The following is a 23,064-nucleotide window of genomic DNA, read 5'->3' as shown; positions in this document are numbered from 1 at the left end:
AACCAAGTTGTATATTATGGAATATTTTACAAATTCTTAAGTAAATATGAAAATTTCCCATTTTCTTTCTTCTTTTGTCGAATCTAAGGGAACTTATGGACATGGTTCAACGATGATGGGCTTGCCGCAAGGATATGTTAGTTATTGGATAGGAATTTTTACATTCATATGCCATATAGTAAACTATATTACCCTAAATGTTTAAGATTTGATATAATTACATTTAGTATATCTAATTACCAATTATATATCATAATGTGTTTTAACCGTACATTAATGGTACCATATATCCCTCCTAAACTAATGGTACCGTATATTCCTCCAAATCCCCTCCCCCACATTTCTCTCTCCCAAACCCACACCCTCACCCACGTATCACCCCACACCCACGTTTCGTTCCCATTATTTCCTCTGCTAAAACTAGATAAACATGTGTAACCCCCACCATTAACGTCCAATTTCAAGTTTTTTCTTCCACAACCAGTCAAAAATTGAAGTCAATTCTTCAAAGTTCATACACACATTTACCTTCAGCTTCAAATTTTCTCAATGAAGAAGAACAAACCTTCAAAGCACAGCCCTAAAAAAGCTAGAGAAGCTGATATACCTTCTTTCGATTTGGGTGTATTATCACCACATTCACCCAAAAAGCATGGGAAATCTGCACATGCAATTGTAGATAAGAAGCATAGTCTTTCTCCGCGTCAAATCAGGGCTGAAGCTAGAACTAAACCAAAACATGATTGCGATGCTGGAGAATCTTCGAGGCCAATCAAACAAGCGAAAATGAAAGGAAAAGAGATAGTGTTTGATGATGATTTTGTAGAAGATGTGCCTATCAGTAAACTTGGAAAGAAAGCAAAGGTGTCTCCCAGTTCAAAAACTCCTAAAAAGAAGAAAAATTCAAAAAAAGCCCCTACTGTTAAATCTCATAAAAATGTTCGAAAACAGTCATTGGTGAAGGTAAGAATTTAGTAATTTCTTCACTAGTTATTTTGTTTGTTTTAGTTGTTGAAAATCTACATAATCTATGTTTTTTCTGCTTTGTAGATTATTTGTCTTCATTTTGAAGATTAATTATAGCTATATTGATCTTTTTAAAATTGTAGATTTTTTGTAGTTATTTTGTATATAAATTGCAAATGTATCTATGTTTTTTAAGCACTGAATTAATGTGAAATTATTTGTCTTCATTTTGAAGATTAATTGTAGCTTTATTGATCTGTTTAAAATTGTTGATATTTTGTATATTTTTTGTAGTTATTTTGTAGATAAATTGCAAATGTATCTATGTTTTTTAAGCACTGTATTAATGTAAGATTATTTATATTTTGTGCAGAATGGACATTTTTTTGCATCTCATAATGTTGATTATGGGGTGCTTAGATTTCAGACATTATGTGACCCTAGCATTCCTAGCCAAATTAAAGAGCTTTTGTCTCCAAATGATTTGAAGCTATTCGAGAAGACATGCTTTGGTTATTTACTGTCATTTCCCAATTTATGTATGCAAAATCAAGCTATTCATCTTCTTATGAAGTATGAATTGAATTCATCTGATGCTTCCTATTTTTCAGTTGAGTTAAAAGGTGAGAGGTTAAATTTTGGATTGAGAGAGTTTTCATTAATAACTGGTCTTAGATGTCATACCGAGGTGACAGACTTTGGTTACACTACGAATTATGTCAGTAAGATAATGAGCAGTTACTTTCCAGACAAGGTAAAAGTGGAGAAGACATGCCTAAAATAGATTGTAACCAACAAAAGTTGGGTAAATGATGAGGATGCAGTAAAGTTATGTATTCTATATCTCATAGAATTCTTCATTTGTCCTTCAGAGAAAGACCATATTGGGTTGGTAGATCATTTTAGATTTTATTTGGTGGAATCCGGTCAGTACGAGACATACCCATGGGGTATTCAGTCTTATAGACATTTGATTGAATCAGTCAGGCACATGCTAAATCCTTTCGTTCATTCTTATCTCATTCGAGGATTCCCACTAGCCATGCAAGTATGGTTGTATGAGCGTAGCTCCTCCGTCAATACTGATATAGCTACAAGGATTTCTAATTCAATCCCTCGCATACTTAACTGGTCAGCTAGTAAGGGTCAGATTTGGTTAGCTGCAATTGAAGACAAAATGATCAAACATGAATGGATGAAGGTAAATGGTTTTTATTTATGATTATACAATTACCTACAAAATATCTATAATTTGTCTACATATTCTGCCTTAATCAAGCTAATTTGTTTTTTTCTCATTCAGTTCACCAACATAAATGAATCACCTGAAGAGCTTTCAGTGATGTCTTTGCCTGATAAAGTTGAGTACATAATTGAAGATGTTGAACATATTTCTGAGGTTCCCAAAATTTATGCTCCTCCATTGGAACCCAAAGAATCAATTGGAAAAGAGGACAAGGAGTCTATTTTTCATAAAATAAGAAAGTTAAAAAGAGGTCTTGAGAAGGTAACATGTATTCCTAAACAACATTGTGATGTATACATAACAGTGCATCTGTTTTTTAATGTATGTTAAGACATATTCTGAAGTTAACTATGTATTGTTTTTAATATGTAGGTCGATGAAAAGCTTGTAGATTTTAGGAAAGATATCTTTGAAGAACTAGGTAGCCTTCGAGTGCTAATAAATGAGTCAGTCAACTGTTTTGCAGGTGATAAACAGTCAAAATGATCAAGTTGATACAAAGGTAACATTTGAATTTTATTCATATTAACAAAACTATTTATGTCACCTCTAAAATATATATCTTAACTAATATAAAACTTTCAGTTTGCTGGGAGTTCAACCAAAAATACTAACCAACCAAAAGACAAGAACAATCAGCAATTTCAGTTTACTAGTGGAGAACCAGTGCAGGCCAGCACCAGCAAAACAGGTATCTACAAAATAACTCCACTTTATCTACAATTATCTATAGAATATCTACAAAATATCTATAATTTGTCTACATTATATATACAAAATATATACAAATAAATACAACATATTGGCACAGCTCTACAGATTTATGTAGATCTTATAACACACCTACATATCTTCTTAAATTATCAAGCCACTACTATCCAGTATGATTTAACATTTTTAATGAAAAAAACAGAACATGTTGAAGGTGCACTCGGTGAAGAAAATCATCCAGCACGTGTTGATTTATATACATATTTTGAAGGTGCAGTTGATGAAGATAATGCAGGTATGAAATTGTATTAAGAGATATTTGCTTTATGTTTCAATATTTTTACCATTCTATTAATCTAGATATACATGGTGTTACATAGAGGGAAGATATGCATGCACAATGTCCAATCCATGGAGTGACAGTAGCAGCTCAAAGAGAACAGCAGAATGAGGAAGATGACAATGTAGGTGAAGAGGCAAAGTATGTAAATGTAGGTGATTCAGAAGACTCCCGAGGTGAGAAGAAGGAGGTTACACTTGATGATTTCAAGCTACCTGATAACTTCTCCCAGTTGGTTAAGTTCGGCGAGCCTATACAAGATGAAACAACACCCGTGCATCAAGGTAGAACAAGGCAGCCGGGAAAGCATGCTCGATCACCATTTCTCCCTTTATACAATTCTGGTGACAGCACCTCGGTTGGACCTCAAATTTTTCACCTTAAGCACCCATTTACTAGTGTTATTGGTCAAGATGTAGATCCTGAGTTGTTGGATCAATTCAATAAGTGGTTATACCACAGTACCGACACTGGTTCAAAGAGGTTAGTTTGCACAATTTGACACTTTTATTCCAATATTCATCTTTTACATATCCACTTCATTCAATAATTTTATTTTAATTTCTATTTGTTTATATAGGAGGAAGGCTCCGTATTCTATAAAGGACAACCAATTTAAGCCATGGTTAGATCTTGGAGTGGAAAAGGTTGACAAGAAGGAGTGGTTCCCTGGCACACCCCGACAATTCCTCAATGACTCGGTAAGATTCAATATATTTGATTTGTAGATACTTTGTAGATAATTTGAATTCTGATTGTAGATGCTTTATTTTCCGTTTGTAATGTAATTGTAGTTATTTTGTAGTTTTGTGTAAGATTATTTGAAGATAACTTGTAGTATAAATGCAATCTGTTTTTGTTGCAGCACATTGATGTTATAATGTATTACTTGAGTAAAAGAGGCAAGTATGGCCCCCACAACAAGACCAGGTTTACTACAACAGATTGTTTGTTCAAGACTAGGATCGAACAAATTTATGAAAAGTTCCAAAATTCTTCTCAAGAAAAGAAGTTTTCTGTCGTCAAACCCCAGGACATTGTGGCAGAATATATATTGGGGTATAGACTACTCACAAATGTTGCATGGAATGAAGTTGATTATGTCATCATGCCCGTCAACATTGTAGAAATATTCCACTAGGTGTTGGTTGTTTTTGACATTGCAAACAGGCAACTTTATACGTATGATTCCATGGTCTCTTCACGCAATCACCCTATTGTTGAATCTTGTATCGACAAGTTTTCTGTTATTATCCCTTTGTATTTGTCATGCACTAGTTTTTATAGGAAGCGTAAAGACATTAACTTCAAAAATACAAAGGCATGTCGCACCCCCTTTTTCCCTCCCCTTTTTGACGGGGGAAGAGGTCTGGGTTTCGACATTCACAGGGTGTAATAACTCATTTTCTTTTGGGAATTAGGTATTTGAAGAGTTGCCACCTAACAGGTTATGGTGCGTTAGTATCACGCCCCAACCTCGGGAGGCGTGACCGGCGCTCAATCGAGTAAACCCAACTGAGCAAGCTTTTTTAACAATTTCTACCCAGCTCAATACGATTAAGAAACCATGCTTTCGTTTATTTGGACAATAGCAGAATTGTACATTCAACATTGTTAATTCATTTTCATATCACGAACCTTAAGTCGTGGTTAAGTTTTTAAGATTTCATACAGTTACCGCTTAGAAGAACTAGAGTTTAGAATGTCAATACAGTACATTGTCCCATCCGACATCTGAACACAACCCATCCAAACGTCTACGGAGCCTCTAAAGATACAAAAGACAATTATGACAACGCCGACAACAAGGCCCCGGCTATACCTCAAAAGTGGAAGTCTACAACAAAATATGTACAACATAACCCCTTGGAGGAGATAGGGGGGCTCACCAAGACTCTGAGAGGAGGATACTCCGCTACGTGCATTCGGCACTGTCTGCTATGGAGCCACCTATATTCATTCAAAAATGTAGCGTCGCCGACAAAAGGGACGTTAGTACCATGGAATAGTACTAGTATGTATAACTAAACACCATCCTGTTAGAAAGAACAACCATACAAGAGTAAAAAGAAATTATAAGGACTACAAAGCTTCAAACAAATACCACGTCAGCAATATAAAAGGTTCACATAGTTTTCACATTGTTTCCGAAATTTTAGGTTGGGGCATTCCATATTGTTGCATCATCATCCACAATACCACCGCTTTCTTGAGCGGAGTCCGATCACGGCTCGATCGGCTAAGTTGTCTCACCAAGATGTTACCCTTATTTCATTCTCACTTTCTAGTTTCAATTATCAATACATTACCACTATGTGTGTATAACATGGCGTCCGATCACGGCCCGATCGGCTAAGCCGTCTTACCAAGATGTTACCCTTTTCTGTTAATCATCTCACTTCAATCTTAGGTTTCATATGTATTAGTTCATCGGCACTTGGGACCATAATTACCACATTCCATAACTCATGTTTCACATTATTCCCATTTTCAAAATTAACCTTGCCATTTAAGATCATAGGCACATACAAAAGCAATTTAAGTTATAAGCATAGAGAGGAATGCTTCTAATTCGGCATACTAATCACAATGTAACCTTGACTTGACATTTAGGCATTTAGCACATAGCTCATGTTCTCCACATATCCTCAATTTACAAATAATAACACATTAAACACATGGAGAAGCACCTTCCACATACATTTTCACAACATCAATTCATTTGACATAAAAAGTACTATATCAATCAAATTTCGGACTTACAACATTTGAACGGGCACCATGGAGGCTCAATTTCTAAGAGGAGGGGGTTTTAGCCATACATACCTCAATAGAGCTTTCCTTAAATCCTTATAATAAATTCCGGAATTTCCTAGCAACTTCGATCTATTTTATGAAAGTTACAAATTGAACCAAGAATTAGAGACATGAATAAGATTCTAGCTCACTTAAGTAAATTATCAAGCACTAAGTGTGCACAGTGATTTTAGGACTCTTTTGTGAGATATTTCTATCATTTTACACCCCAATTGCTATTTTTTTAGTTCACAACCGCCCCATGCCCTATTACCATTTATGCATGCAAGAAAAACCATTCTTATACCCATGAACCCCCAAGCTAACTACTCATTCTAGTGTGAATTCGAAACCAAAGGTTAGGGCTCAAGTTCTTACTTCTTGGTGTGAAGGACTAGCAAATTTTATTTGATAATCTTCAAGAGTTTAGGCAAGAATTGAGTGGGGATTTGATGAAGGTCACCCTCTCTCTCTAGAACTTCCCCTCTCACTCTTTTTTGCAGAAGAATATCTTAAAAGGGGTCTAATGGGGTATTTTTAATGGGATGGGGTCAGGTTTTAAAAGTTACAAAATAGGAGTCCCGACACGATCTACGATCGCATAATGGACATACGGCCCGTAGAATGGACCACAAAAATGGCCCCAAAACCTGAACAAACTGCCCGGGTATGCGACAGAAATACGGTCCGCACACCTATTATGCGGTCGCATAATGCACCGCAGAACTGCCCCTCACAAAATTTTCAAGGGGATTATGCGATGACTATGCGGTCCGCATATTGATTATTGATAACTAGGTATTTTGACGTGTTTCATGCTCCTTCTTGCTTACACTTTGATTATAAATTCTTACAAAATAGTCCCAAAAGGCTCATAAGTTATGCTTGATTGCAGGTTTGATCAACAAAGTGACGAGACGTCAAAGATCGGCTTAAAAGGAGTGAAACCTGCACAAGTACCAAAGACAAGACAACTCAGGACAAACAGGCCTAGTGCGGCCACACTACACTTTGTGTGGTCCGCACTAGGGAGGTTTAGAGAGCTGAATTTGAAGGCATCAAAGCAGTGCGGCCGCAGCACATATTGTACGGTCCGCACTGAAGACACCGCAGTCCGCACCACCATTTTACGCGGTCCGTGAAAGCAAACTTTAGAGAGATATCAAGTGCCAATGTTCAAGCCTGTGCGGTCCGCAGTCCATTCTGCGTAGACCTCATTGGAAGCCTCTGCGGTCGCGGTCCATTCTGCACGGTCCGCGGAGCCTGGGTTCAGAGAGTTAAAATTTCATAGTTAAGAGCCTAGTGTGTCCACACACCATTTTGTGCGGTCCGTACTGACCCCGTAGGGGCATTTTGGTCCAGTTTTTCTAGCTTAGTATAAATAGAACATTTTTCCATTTTTAGGGCATCAGCTATTTTCTGAACAGAGCTGCGCTCGTGAGAAGACCATCTGTATCCATTTTGGGCATTTTTACTTAATTTTTATCATTGAATCTTTGTATCTACATTAGCAATTAATTAATATGTCTTTATCTTCATCTATTTCTCTGTTTTTCTCTTCAAGCATGAGTAGCTAAATCTATTAGCTAGGGTTGTGGCTCAATCCTAGTGTGGGTAAATGATGGGTCTTGTGATTTAAGGTTAGATTGACTATGGGTGTTTGTTATTTGGGTCAATTTTATGGTTTAATCTATGAATTGGTGGTTGCAAACACTGGTTTGTGCTAAGTTGACTTGGCTCTTCTTAAGAAAGAGAGCCTAAGTCTCCAAAATTGACCCAACAAGGAATTGGGATGGACTCAAGAGAATTGATAGTCCCAATTAAAGGGTTAAATCTCGAGAGAGTAATTACCCGACTTGAACCCTAGTTGCTTGAGAAAAATTGCCTACCTATTTGATCTTGAGAGAGTCAATTAGGCAAAATCACTCTCTCTACCGAGAAGTGTGAGAGTGGGTAAAATCGTACAACGGTTATAGCATATTTCCCCAATCATGTCAATCTTGCCTTAGAAGCAATTACCCGTCAATTGGCCACCTAGGAGGATGCCACTACCCTAGTGCCTTTTTTTATCCATTAGATACAACTTTTAGTAATTCTCGTTTAGCATAATCTAGTTGCATTTATAATTAGTAGTTGATAATAGTAGTTTGTCAAAGAAAAACCAAAAATGATTGGAATTGATATTTGGAACAACTACACTATCCCAATCTAAATAGATACTCGACTCTATTCCTAGCTTCCTGTGGAAATCGATCCCGACCCACAAATCGGGTAAAAGCTATTGCGACCCTCTCTTCCTACTTTTTAGTAGTGCGGAGTAGGCAGCGATCACTTTTTGGCATCGTTGCTGGGGAGCTAACGGTTTTGGCTATCTATTTAGTCAGTTTTATGTATTGTTCTTCTTTCCTTCTTTATACTTACTTGATTGTGTCAGTACTCAGGTACCAACATGGCTTTAAACAACGCTAATGACCCTCTTGGAAACGTAATAGCGGGGGAGGAGGTAAATGATCTTGAGCAAGATGAGGTGCCTCTTGCACCTCAAGGTCAACAGAGAGGCCAGAATGCCAATGCTAATCCAAATGACAATATTCCAGACCCTCCCCCAGTTCCTCCTAGAGTGGTTCCAAGAGTATTACCGAACCAGGGCTACGCAAGTGCTATTGTCCCACCCCGAATCCGGGCGGGCAACTTTCAGATAATCAATGTGATGTTGACCTTACTTGAGCAGTGTGGGTACTTCACGAGCGCTGCAAATCAAAATACCTACAAACATCTCAAGGGGTTCGTAGATACATGTTGGGGGAGCAAGCAGATGAATGTATCCGAGGATGCGTTGAGATTGAGACTTTTCCCGTTCTCACTTCGGGGAAAGGCATTGGATTGGCTCGAAAGACTCCCCAACCATTCTATCACAACTTGGGATGAGTTGGCGGATAAGTTTATTGCCAAATTCTTCTCACCGAGTCATATGGCGGCACTTCGGGATGAAATATTGGCCTTCAAGCAAGAGCCAATGGAACCTTTGCATGAAATTTGGGAGCGGTATAGAACAATGGTGAAGGAGTGCCCAAATAATGATATGACCGAGGCCATGATCCAACAAACCTTCTACCGGGGCATAAATACTACAAATCAATGTATTGTGAACCAACTGGTCGAGGGCAATTTTATGAAGCTTTCTTATGATGAGGCATGTGAAGTACTTGATGAAATGGCGGACACTTCTTCAGCATGGCAGAGTTGAGCAAATGTGCCTCAAGGTGACCCTACGGTTATCCATTTGCACAAGGAATTACATGATCACGTGCAAGCGATAGCTAAGCTTACTACTACTATGAACCAATTGGCTAAGGCAAAGTTGCAACAAGTTCAGAATCCTTGCTAAGTGAATGTCATGGAGGGTGTTAGTATGCTTGTCAACAAGAGAAGGCAAAGGAGGCAACAAAATCAAGGAAATTCTGAGCAATTTGTTGATGAATATGATGGGTGTCAAAATGATGGTTATGATGACCAAAGTGAAGAGGTACAATATGTCAACAACTATCAAGGCAATAGAGGCAACTCTTCAAACCAACAACGCGACCCCAAGGAAATTGGGGCAATCAACAACAAAGTGGTGGCAATTGGAACAACAACAACCAAAACAACAATTGGGGTAATCAAAACAACAAGCAAGGCAATTGGAATGGAAATAACAACAATTGGGGCAACAACAACAATCAAAGAGGGTGGAACAACAATGGAAACCAAGGCAACCGGGGGCAAGGCTTTCAAAGGCCCCCAATGTACCAACAACTGAACAATCCACCTCTTTCCCTTCTCAAGGTCCTAGTTCTTCAGGTAATGATATGATCAAAATTGAAATGATGTTTGAGCAAATTATGAAGAGGAATGCGGATTTGGATGCACAGTTAACTTCTCACAACACCTCTATCCGAAACTTGGAGGTGCAATTAGGCCAAATCTCTCAGTCATTAAATACTCGCCTGAAGGGTGCTCTACCAAGTGATACGGTAGTGAACCCAAAGGGTGGGAACAATCATGTTATGGCAGTCACAACAAGAAGTGGGAGAAGTGGTGATGTGAATGCCTCTAAGCAAAAACAAGTGGTGGATGATGATGTTGAGTTGCAAGATGACGAAGTCCCTTTGGTAGGTGAAGATGTGGTTGATGAAAATGTGAATAATAAAGTGAGGATTGATATTCAAGAAGTCGAGGTGGAAACCCAAAATGATGTGAACCCGTCTAGGGAACACATAATTGACATGCCGGAGTCGGTTGTGCCAAAAGCCAAGGCTCCTTTGCTAAGACCACCTCCACCTTATCCTCAAAGGCTCGCGAAGCAGAAGAATGATAATCAGTTTAAAAAGTTCATTGACATGATGAAGAGATTATCTATTAATGTGCCTTTGGTGGAGGCACTTGAACAAATGTCGGGTTATGCAAAATTCATGAAAGACTTGGTTACAAAGAAGCGTTCTATGGATTGTGAAACTATAAAGATGACTCACCAAGTTAGTGCTATAGTGCATTCAATGGCCCCGAAGCTTGAAGATCCCGGTGCTTTCACCATTCCTTGCACCATTGGGAGTGCGGATTTTGCCAAGGCTCTATGTGATTTGGGAGCTAGTATCAATTTAATGCCCTACTCGGTTTTCAAAACTTTGGGTATCGAGCAACCTAGGCCAACCTCAATGAGACTTCAAATGGCGGATCGATCGATGAAGAAAACTTTGGGCATTATTGATGATTGTGCTTGTCCGGGTGGACAAATTCATTTTGCCAGCTGACTTTGTCATTTTGGATTGTGAAGTGGACTATGAGGTTCCTATTATCTTGGGCAGACCTTTCCTTGCAACGGGTAAGGCATTGGTTGATGTTGAAGTGGGTGAGCTCACTTTCCGAGTGGGAGATGAAAAGGTCATTTTCCATGTTTGCAAGTCTATGAAGTAACCTAATAGCACCGAGGTGTGCTTATTTGTAGACCTTGTCACGGCTGTGATTGTAGATGATACCAGTGCGATGATCAAAGTAGAGGATCCTCTTGAGACCATGCTATTAAATCTTGATGTCAATGAGGATGCAAGTAGAGTGGAGTGCGTGAATGCCTTACATGGGATGGGCTCTTATTCCTATGAGCCTAGAAAATTGTCTTTGGATCTTGAAAACCAGAAAACTCCACCAACAAAACCATCAATTGAGGAGCCACCGGTGTTGGAGTTGAAACCACTTCCTCCATACCTCAGGTATGAATTCTTGGGCTCAAACTCTACTTTACCAGTTATTCTTTCTTCTTGCATTACTAACATGTAGGTTGAGTCCACTTTGGCGGTGCTTCAAAAGTGGAAAAGCGCAATTGGATGGACTCTAACTGACATTTGGGGAATAAGACCCGCATTCTGTATGCACAAAATTATCTTGGAGGATGATGCAAATCCTTCCTTGGAGCATCAAAGAATATTGAACAAGACTATGCAAGAAGTGGTGAAGAAAGAGGTGATCAAGTGGTTAGATGTCGGGGTTGTGTACCCCATTTCTGATAGCTCGTGGACTTCTCCGGTGCAATGTATACCAAAGAAGGGTGGTATGACTGTGGTGACCAATGACAACAATGAACTTATTCCTACTCGGACAGTCACAGGTTGGAGGGTATGTATGGATTACCGGAAGCTAAACAAGGTGACCCGAAAGGACCATTTCCCATTGCCATTCCTTGACCAAATGCTTGATCGTCTCGCGGGGCGTGCTTTTTATTGATTTTTAGATGGGTACTCGGGGTATAATCAAATCTTAATTGCCCCGGAGGACCAAGAGAAGACCACCTTTACTTGTACGTATGGAACCTTCACTTTCTCTCGGATGTCGTTCGGATTGTGTAATGCTCCGGCGGCATTCCAAAGATGCATGATGGCTATTTTCACCGACATGGTGGAAGATATATTGGAGGTATTCATGGATGATTTCAGCGTGGTTGGTGATTCCTTTGAAGAGTGTTTAGGTAATTTGGATAGAGTGTTGGCCCGGTGTGAAGACACAAACCTCGTACTCAATTAGGAAAAATGCCATTTCATGGTTGAAGAGGGTACAATGTTGGGTCACAAAATCTCAAATCATGGAATTGAAGTTGACAAAGCCAAGATAGAGGTGATTCAAGGCTTCCTCCCCCCATTTCTGTCAAAGGGGTGAGGAGTTTTCTTGGGCATGCGGGTTTTTACCGGAGGTTTATAAAAGATTTTTCAAAAGTGGTACACCCCTTGTGCAAGTTTCTAGAAAAGGATGCAAAGTTTGTGTTCGATGAGGGATGTATGCAAGCATTCGAGCTTCTCAAGCTTAAGTTGACCACTACCCCTATCATTACCGCACCAAATTGGAGCTTGCCTTTCGAGCTCATGTGTGACGCAAGTGACGTTGCAGCTAGGGCTATTTTGAGTCAAAGGGTTAACAAGAGGTTTCATCCGGTATACTACGCAAGCAAGACTATGAATGAGGCTCAAAGGAACTATACCGCCATCGAGAAAGAGTTATTGGCTATAGTGTTTGCAATAGAAAAGTTTCGACCATATCTTATGGGGGACAAAGTTATAGTGCACACCGATCATGCCGCCTTTAGGTACTTGATGACAAAGAAAGACTCCAAGGCAAGATTGATGAGATTGGTGTTACTACTTCAAGAGTTTGATCTAGAAATTGTGGACCGGAAAGGTAGTGAGAATCAAGTGGCGGACCACTTGTCCCGTTTGGAGGAGGAGGGGAGGCCTTGAGATCAATGATTCATTTCCCGACGAACAACTCCTTGCGATGTCAATGAATGATATGCCATGGTTTGCTGATGTTTCCAATTACCTTGTGACTGGAGTAATCTTGTGTGAGCTCTCTTCTAACCAAAGGAAGAAGCTCAAGCGGGATAGTTTGGATTTCTATTGGGATGAGCCATACTTGTTCAAGATTTGCACTGATGGTGTGATTCGTAGATGTGTCCCGGAGGAAGAACAATTGAGTATCTTAGAGGCTTGCCATTCTTCACCCTATGGTGGCCATCATGGTGGGGTGAGGACCTCCTCAAAAGTCCTTAGTTGTGGATTCTATTGGCCCACCTTGTTCAAAGATGTGGGTGATTTTGTGAAGAGGTGTGACGATTGCCAAAGAGCAAATGGAATTTCAAAAGGGGATGAGATGCCTCTCAATACCATTCTTGAAGTGGATATCTTTGATGTTTGGGGCATCGATTTCATGGGTCCATTTGTTAGCTCTTGTGGGAATACTTACATTCTTGTGGCGGTTGACTATGTCTCAAAATGGGTTGAAGCCGTGGCTTTGTCTAACAATGAAGCCCGAAGTGTTGTTGCATTTCTTAAAAAGAGCATATTCACAAGGTTTGGCACTCCTCGTGCGATTATTAGTGATGGGGGGTCTCACTTTTGCAATAAAGTTTTGACACATTGCTTTCCAAGTACGGTATCAATCATAAGGTTTAGACCCCTTATCATCCTCAAGCTAGTGTCAAGTGGAAGTATCCAATAGAGAAATCAAAAGTATCTTGTCCAAGACAGTCAATGCAAATAGGACCGATTGGTGGAAGAAGTTGGATGACGCTCTATGGGCTTATCGGACGGCTTACAAAACTCCGATTGGGATGTATCCGTATCGGTTGGTGTTTGGGAAAGCATGCCATCTTCCGGTTGAATTAGAGCACAAGGCCATGTGGGCTTTGAGGAAGTTGAACCTTGAATGGGATGTTGCAGCTAATCTTCGTGTTGAACAACTCAATGAACTCGATGAATTTAGATTTCATGTCTACTCCAGTTTGTCCTTGTATAAGGACAAGATGAAGTACCTTCATGACAAATATGCTCGTACAAAGGAGTTCAACGTAGGTGATTTGGTTCTCTTGTTCAACTCCCGGTTACGTCTGTTTCTAGGAAAGCTCAAATCCAAATGGAGTGGACCGTTTGAAGTTGTGTTTGTGACCCCTTTTGGTGCTCTTGATTTGAAAAACAAAAATGGTGAAGTCTTTAGAGTTAATGGGCACTGGGTCAAGCATTATCTTGGAAAGTTTGATGACAACCACATGGTGGCGCTCTTTCATCTTAAGTGACGTGGTGGTAACATGCGTCGTGCCGCAACGTTAAATCAGACGCTTCTTGGGAGGCAACCCATGTATTTTTCTTCTTGTTTTCTTTGATTTTCTTTGTAGTATAGGATTGATTTTTGGGCTGACTAGTTGTGAGATATTGTAGGGATTGTGTTGAGGTAGTGCAAGAAATTGTTTAGTCTCTGAAGTTGCCAGTGCGGCCGCACTACATTCTATGCGGTCCGCATTGGTGAAGGCCAAAGTGATACCTCTCTGAAGTTGGCCACTGCGGCCGCACTACACTTTGTGCGGTCCGCGGTGGACCACTGCGATCGCGGTCTATTTTGTGCGGACCGCAGTGGGATACTGGGCCAAGCCTGCTCATAACAGCGCAGTGCGGACCGCGGTCCATTTTGTGCGGTCCGCACTGGTAGGTAAGGCTGGGCCCCAGGGGCTTTTCTATAAATAGACCCTAGGGACCCCTTTTACCCTTTTCGCAAAAATTGAATCTCAGAGCAATATTCTTACTGTTCACTCCCTAATATTGATCGTAAAAACTTGCTTAGCATTGATTAAAGTCACTCCACCTTATAATCTGGTAACATTACACTCATTTCTTCCATGATTAATTTTGTAATTTTGTTCTGTTTTCATTTTTCTTTTCTTAGCTTATTCTTCTTCTTCTTCCTCCCATAATTAGTTTGACTCTAGGATTAGATAAGTTTAAAGGTTGATTTATGTGAACTTAGTAGTTTTATGGACTGGGTAAATCGTTTAGGGACAATAATTTAGTGGGAAATTGGACTTTAAGGCAAATCTAAGAACCCTAACTCAGTGCCACTTCTGGGCACATTGTGCGGACCGCGGTCATTTTTATGCGGTCTGTGGTGCCCTAGTGCGGTCCGCAGTACCACTTTGTGCGGACCGCACTGATGATCTTGTGTCAAGGTGACCCTTGCCCAGTGCGGCCGCACTACATTTTGTGCGGTCCGCTCTGGCCCAGTGCGGCCGCAGTACTATTTTGTGCGGGCAACACTGGTCAGATTCAGAGGAAGGGTAGTCTGAACCCTATCCCTGTGCGGACCACATTCATTTTTGTGCGGTCCGCGATGGTCCCTATGCGGCCGCACTTCATTTTGTGCAGTCCGCACTGGGCTGTTTCTGCAACTTTTCAAGTTTGTCTGCAATCCTTTCTGCATAAATGTTGCTCACTGTTTCTATTGATACTAACAATGTGCGATGACTGTGTTTGCAGATAATGATTAAACAAAGAGGTAAAGGCTCCAAAAAACTCGGCAGAGGCGATTACTCCCGGGGAGGGAAGCAGAGATTGGTTAAACTCACTCCCTAGGCTCGTCAAAACATAAAGAAGATGAGAAAGGCAATTAAGGCAGCTGATAGAGCCTGTGATCTATCGAGGAGTGAGTATCTTCCCTCCCAAGATATCTCGTCAGACTTAGCACCAACACATTTCCACTCAAGTTTCAGATTGACAGATGACACTCCTCCACCATCACCCACTGTCCAAGCACCAGGGCATGTTTCTACTGAGTCATTTGAGGGCTAAGCAGCCAGCAGTGGTGAATACTCCACCTCCTCCACAGCTTCATTATCTAGGGAGGGTACAGACGGAGACGAGGAGGAAGTGCAAGGGCATGAGGAGCTAGCTGAGGGTGGTGAGCCTCTGGTTGGGGGCATTGCCCGAACTAGAAAACCCGAAGTTTGGGAGGATAGGTTCGTGAGACAGGTGGCGTACCACAAATTTAGGGAGTGGTAGCCAGTGAGAAAATTGATACAGGAGTGGAGTTTCATTGAAAGAGATCTTTTACCCTACAACCCTGATGTGCATAGACAGTTCAGAATGAGAGTGGGTTGGGAGCACTTTTTAGATGACTACGTGGATGCCAATAAACACTTAGTCAAAGAGTTCTACTGTAATGTAGCCCACATCGTAAAGGGTTCCAAAGTGACTAAGGTTCGGAACCTCAAGGTGTTGTTTGACGGGAAGTCACTCAATGAATATCTGGGTTTCAATGAGGAAGATGAGTCTCTTTACATGGCAAAGCTGGAGATGGGCGAGGAGGTCCGTCCATGGTTAGCTCAGTACTTGGCAATCCCAGGTACCATTCCGGAGTGGTTGACTGTTGGGGTCAAAATACTATGGAGGACCCTAAACTTTGAGGCGAGGGGTTGGGAAACATTTGTGTGCAGCCGGTTAGACCCTACTACCCATGACCAGACACTTTCTCTCCACCGGGCTATTTTGGTTGCGCCCATTATGGCGAGGTACCCCATCAACGTAGGGAATGTGATGTCCCGGATCATTTCTATAGTGGGTGACGAGAGCGACCGGAACTATCAAGGCGACAACCATGTTCTCCTGGTACAGCTTGAAGGGGAATGACAACCCCAAGGACAAGAACTACAAAGCCCCTGCTTCTGCCCCAACTGGCCAGTCTGAAGAGCTAGTTATGGTAGAGACCCCAGCTGAGCCTACTTCTACTCATACTGAGATGCCTCCCGGACCTTCCATATCAGCAAGCCCGGAGATCCCATCTACCCGGGCACATCCTATCATTGCCCACCGGTTGAGCCAGGCACTTTTGAGTATAAACAGATGCAGATTGCCTCATCCACGTTGTCCACATTGACTACCACAGTAGAGGCTTAGTCGGCTCCTCCAGCCCCACAGGTGCCCCAGTCGATAGAGGATGCTTTGAAAGAGATACTTGAGAACTAGAAGAAAATCCTCACTACCCAGGAGACATTGACCAAGGTAGTCGATTCACACATCAAGGCTCTCAAGGAGCTTGCTCGGGAGCATAAGAAGCTTAGGAAGACATGGGCCTCCAAGGAGTCCGTAAAGGAGCTGAGGGCAGATGTATATAGACTGAAGGCAGACCAGCTGCCTTTGGACCTGTTTCTCGATGACCCAGTCTCAGTAGCTCATCCATAGCCAGAGCAGCCCTAGAGGCCTCCTAAGAGGAGGAAGAACCCTAGAGCAGATGATGCCATCATCCAGTTGGCGGACCCACCGGAGGCTTCCTCTAGTCAGCCACAGGATGTACCAGTTCCACAGCCTGTCGAGGTCCAGGCCTAGGTCCCAGTAGCAGCAGAGCAAACCACCGGGAACCAGTCTGAGGTTCCTAAGCACACGGAGGACCCAAGGACCACCCATGAGCATATGCAGACAAACACGACTTAGGGGGTCTTCATATCCTTTTTTCTATTATTTTTGACGATGCTTATTTTGATTAGTTGGCGTTGGGGACAATGCCATCTTTTATTTGAGGGGGTGCGCCCTACATTTTTGGGATGACTGTATATATTGATTCATTTTATGCTTTCTAGATTTTCACATTTGGTCTGTATATAATTTGATATTTAGTTACTTTTATCGCATTTTTCATCTTTATTTGGGTATGTATATAAAGTTACATCATTGTATATATTCATCCCCGTTGTATATTCAAATCCCCTATTGTATATATTCGTTCTATCTTCGCAAACATTTTCCGTTTTTAGCTTCTTATTTATGTTCGCAGCTTTTTGTTTTGTTTTGGACGTTATCAATAAGCCTTTGGTTTTCTTAATGCCACGGTTCTTTCCAAAGGTGGAGTGTTGTGTGAACCGGGTGGCTCTTCCCAATGATGGATGGCGTCACAACCTTCTTAAGGGTTTGAGTCTATTTTTGTTTTTTGTTTTTAGTAGTTTATAATTAAGGATACCTCAAGCAAAACTTCACTTGAGCCTAGCACATTTGCCTTTGATCCCATGGTCAAAGACAAAATGTTGTGTTTAGGATGATGAAAGTCGTGACCTTCAGACTCTTGTGTTGACCGATAATCATCAAGTGGTTTTTTGGGACCATTGGGTGCTCAAATCGTATCTAAGGTCGTTGTAGGCCCCCGACTCTATGTCTTTAGCGATCCTTTAGCTTGTGTGGTGAGTAATTGAATTGCAAATCCAAGTCCCGAGCCATTGGTCTAGAACTTGCCCCGAATGTTTGTTAAGGTGAAATCCTAAGTGAATTTTGACTTGAGACGTGATTATAGGCTCTCCTTGATCCAAATGATAGTTTAAACAATTCCATAGCCTACCAATGATATGATCCCTAGTTAACCCTTTTGAGCCTTAGACCTGTTTCTTTCAAGAACCATGATACAAGCCTATACCTATTCTAAAAGATACCCTCTCTTGGCACCTGATCTTTTCTTGAGCACATGGCAAAAGTATAAGTTTGGGGGGAGAGACGAGGAATGACAACAAAGTGGTAAAAGGCACAAAAATGAAGAAAAGGAAAGGCAATGAAAAAGAAAGAAAAGCAAAAGACAAAAGATAATGCTCAATGTAAAAAATAATAAAAAGGTATTCAAGAAAAGCAAAATAAAGAAAGGTGTGGAAAGTTGAAAAATGAGAAGAGGTTTGAATTGCACAAGAAAGAGTGACAATGTACCTCTCTAGCCCCTTAGAAAGAAGTGAGATAACTCAAAGAGTCAAAAGAATGTGTGCCAAATAAATCAAAAGAAGTGCTTAAGGGAAGATAGAACCCACTTAGATCAAAACATTTCCTCCCCCGAACCAAAAGCCTTCACAATAACTCCACAAAAGCCTTATATGATCTTGAGTTGAATAAAGCTTACATTAGTGGATACTTACATAAAGGGCAAGCATATGGTACTTAGAGCCGGACTAGTGACCTTTTCTTGAGAGAGATGAGTGAATTCCCATTAACCTCGGTTTGTGTGCCAATATTCTAAAAGGTGAGATTTGCTTATGGAGAGTTGAGGATGTATGAGTTTGGGTTCCACAATGACCAAAGTAGTTGATAGATTTCTTTGATGTAATGAGTCAACTCTTGATGCTTTTGTGTCACACTTGATCCATGGTTTTTCAAAGGTTAAATGTTGTTAATAATTCATTTGTATTGAGGGCAATTGTTAGTCCCAATTGATGCTAGTTGAGGTTACTTTAGGATATATGAAACTTCTTGGATTTTCCCTTAAGGGGTGGGTCTTATTTTGTTTACTTGAGGACAAGCAACAACTTAAGTTTGGGGGAGTTGATAACTAGGGATTTTGACGTGTTTCATGCTCCTTCTTGCTTACGCTTTGATTATAAATTCTTACAAAATAGTCCCAAAAGGCTCATAAGTTGTGCTTGATTGCAGGTTTGATCAACAAAGTGACGAGACGTCAAAGATCGGGTTAAAAGGAGTGAAACCTGTACAAGTACCAAAGACAAGACAACTCAGGACAAACAGGCCTAGTGCGGCCGCACTACACTTTGTGCGGTCTACACTAGGGAGATTCAAAGAGCTGAATTTGAAGGCATCAAAGCAGTGCGGCCTCAGTAAATATTGTGCAGTCCGCACAAAAGACATTGCGGTCCGCACAACCATTTTACGCGGTCCGCAGAAGCAAACTTCAGAGAGATGTCAAGTGCCAACGTTCAAGCCTGTGCGGTCCGCAGTCCATTCTGCGCGAACCGCATTGGAAACCTCTGCGGTCGCGGTCCATTCTATGCGGTCCATGGAGCCTGGTTTTAGAGAGTTAAAATTTCAGAGTCAAGAGCCTAGTGCGGCCACACACCATTTTGTGCGGTCCGCACTGACCCCGCAGGCGCATTTTGGTATAATTTTTCCAGATTAGTATAAATAGAACCTTTTTACCATTTTTAGGGCATCAACTATTTTCTGAACAGAGCTGCGCTCGTGAGAAGACCATCTGTAGCTATTTTAGGCATTTTTACTTAGTTTTTATCATTGAATCTTTGTATCTACGTTAGCAATTAATTAATATGTCTTTATCTTCATCTATTTCTCTATTTTTCTCTTCAAGCATGAGTAGCTAAACCCATTAGCTAGGTTTGTGGCTCAACCCTAGTGTGGGTAATTGATAGGTGTTGTGATTTAAGGTTAGATAACCTATGGGTGTTTGTTATTTGGGTCAATTTTATGGTTTAATCTATGAATTGGTGGTTGCAAACACTGGTTTGTGCTAAGTTGACTTGGCTCTTCTTGAAAAAGAGAGCCTATGTCTCTATAATTGACCCAACAAGGAATTGGGATGGAGTCAAGAGAATTGATAGTCCCAATTAAAGGGTTAAACCTCGAGAGAGTAATTACCCGACTTGAACCCTAGTTGCTTGAGCAAAATTACCTACCCATTTGGTCTTGAGAGTATCAATTGGGAAAAATCACTCTCTCTACCGAGAGGTGTGAGAGTAGGTAAAATCGTGCAGCGGTTATAGCATATTTCCCCAATCATATCAATCATGCCTTAGAAGCAATTACCCGTCAATTGGCCACCTAGGAGGATGCCACTACCCTAGTGCCTTTTTTTATCCATTAGATACAACTTTTAGCAATTCTCGTTTAGCATAATCAAGTTGCATTTATAATTAGTAGTTGATAATAGTAGTTTGTTAAAGAAAAACCAAAAATGATTGGAAGTGATATTTGGAACAACTACACAATTCCAATCTAAATAGATACTCGACTCCATTCCTAGCTCCCTATGAAAATCGATCCCGACCCACAAATCGGGTAAAAGCTATTGCGACTCTCTCTTCCTACTTTTTAGTGGTGCGGAGTAGGCAATGATCAATTTTGTGATCGCATAATTGGTCGCATAGTTTACCTCAAATTAACCATAAACTGCCTGACTATACGGCGACTATGCGGTCTGCATACCTATTCTGCGATCGCATAATGGACCGCAAAAATGTGCTTTTCTGGAAAACATTGTTCCTTAACTTTTTAATGGACATATACCTAACTTGACACTACGAGCTTTCGGATTTTGAGTAGAAATTTTCACGGGGCCTTACAGTTAGGGCACCTAGAGCCATGAACTCTGAGTTGGTTTGCATTACCAGAGATTAAGGTAAGGGCTCGAAGTAACCTCGAGGGGAAAGTGTTAGGCACCCCTCTTAGTCCACAACTATGGGTCCTGACCGAACTTATATTTACAAATTAGTCCATATAAATAGTTGAATCAAATAAGTTGCAAGTAAAGCACGTTAGATAACTCAAGTGGCAAGATAAAGGTTTGAACAAGCTTAAACAGAGAGAGATGATTTGGTAAAAAGGGGTCCTAGGTTGTTCATCCTATAGGATCACCCCACGTAATTTCCGGTAAACACTCCTCAATGAGGGGCTACACGTGACATTAATGCGTAGTTATCATATCTCATGTCTACCCTTCCCATCCCCTTATTGGTCATGCAAAGCGAGTGTTTGGTCACTGATTCCTATTGCGTGGTACTACCCGTCCCTTCTTAATGGTCCCGGAGGGGGTTAGGACCTCTACCTATAGGTAGTTTTGGACGTACCCCTAACATTTAGAAAGGCAAAAACTCTAAAGCGACAGTCAAAACATTTAGGACTTTCACACATTATGTGAGCAAATAAGAGGCTCACAGTTTCCTCCTCAAGTAAACATACAAGCAAAGATGACTCAAACACAATTAAGGTCTTTATTAATTAATGTCCTAATGCAGGATATCTAAGTGAATATGCATAAACAAACAAAAACTTTTATACCCGAAAGTTATAGCCTAGTAGTTGCCTAAGGACTCCCTTTTAAAAGCCTGTGTGAATCAGAAACGCTAAGCGACAGAGACAGCTTCAGGAAAATGCAGTTTTGAAAATGCCCTAAGGCTTGCCTATATGCAGTATACTGGCATCTATGTTAATGTAGAAACAAATACGTTTTTCGAAATAGACTCCTTTAATACCTATAGGCATGATATCTAATGAGATTAAAGCAATTTTGAAAGAACTTGTTTCAGGAAATGTTTGACACTTAATAAGACCAGTTTTGAAAATGAACTAGGCGTAATGAAGTTGATTTATTAGGCTAATTAAATTATTAGATAGAATTGCGAGTAGAGATCCCTATAGGCATGATATCTAGATGTATTATTGATTTTAGTCGATTTGCAGCAACCTACAGAAAGACTTATTAGAACCGAATTGGAGTTGAGTCCTATAGGTATGGCATCTACTGATTTAAGACATAATGGTTTGGAACCTATAAACATGTTATCTAACATGACAGAATGCAGAACCTTATAAATATGATTATTGTGCAAATGAAATTAGAAGTGAGATCCTATAGGCATGATTTTTACTATGCAAATCAAATAGATTCTAAAAAAAGCAAATCTATGAGCATTTTTTCTACTTATGCAAGCAGTCAGACTTTTAAAAATAATGTCCTAAGTGCAGGATTTATACCCGTATTACCCTTTAAAGTATACATCTACCCACCCTTTTACTAAATACCCCAAATATCTATTTACAACTTATTATAAGCCAATGAATGAATTACATAAGTAGAAATATAAAATCAAGAAGCTATTCTATAGGGAGCCTGCAATTAGGCCCAAGTTTCCCAAAGCCTCCAATGGTCTTACAAGCCTCAATTCCATAGATAAATCAGAGTCTAGGTGCATCAAAGTTCCATAAGGGTCTACAGGACCCCGGGCAATGCTTACACCTAGACTTAGCAAACAAGCATTGAACCAGTGCATTGTGGAAAGGCCAACCTCACTATGCCAGAGTTCAGAGGGCTTTCAAGAGGATACCAAGGCAGTACACATACTAGAGGGGGAAGAACTTATTGATTAAGAGTGAAGTGAAAGTGCAGGACACAAGTTAAAAGAGGTTTTTTAAAGACTAGATTAGAAAGTCTGTTTTGAAAACAATTAGTAAAGCAACAGAGATTGTTTAAAAAAGAGGTTGGAGTAGTAAACAAAGCTTAAACACCTTAAGATAGGATCACACACAGCTAGTTTACGGAATCCAAATGAATTAAGTAGTTACACAGGGGTCAAGGGGTTTGTGATACACAGACATTTGACTGCAAACACATAACCCAACAAGGGTCTTAGGACTGGTTTAGATATGCTCAAAAATAGTTGACA

The sequence above is a fragment of the Nicotiana tabacum genome, chromosome 3 (assembly GCF_000715075.1).
Source record: "Nicotiana tabacum cultivar K326 chromosome 3, ASM71507v2, whole genome shotgun sequence".
Classification (NCBI taxonomy): Eukaryota; Viridiplantae; Streptophyta; class Magnoliopsida; order Solanales; family Solanaceae; genus Nicotiana; species Nicotiana tabacum.
This window is presented reverse-complemented; position numbering follows the sequence as displayed.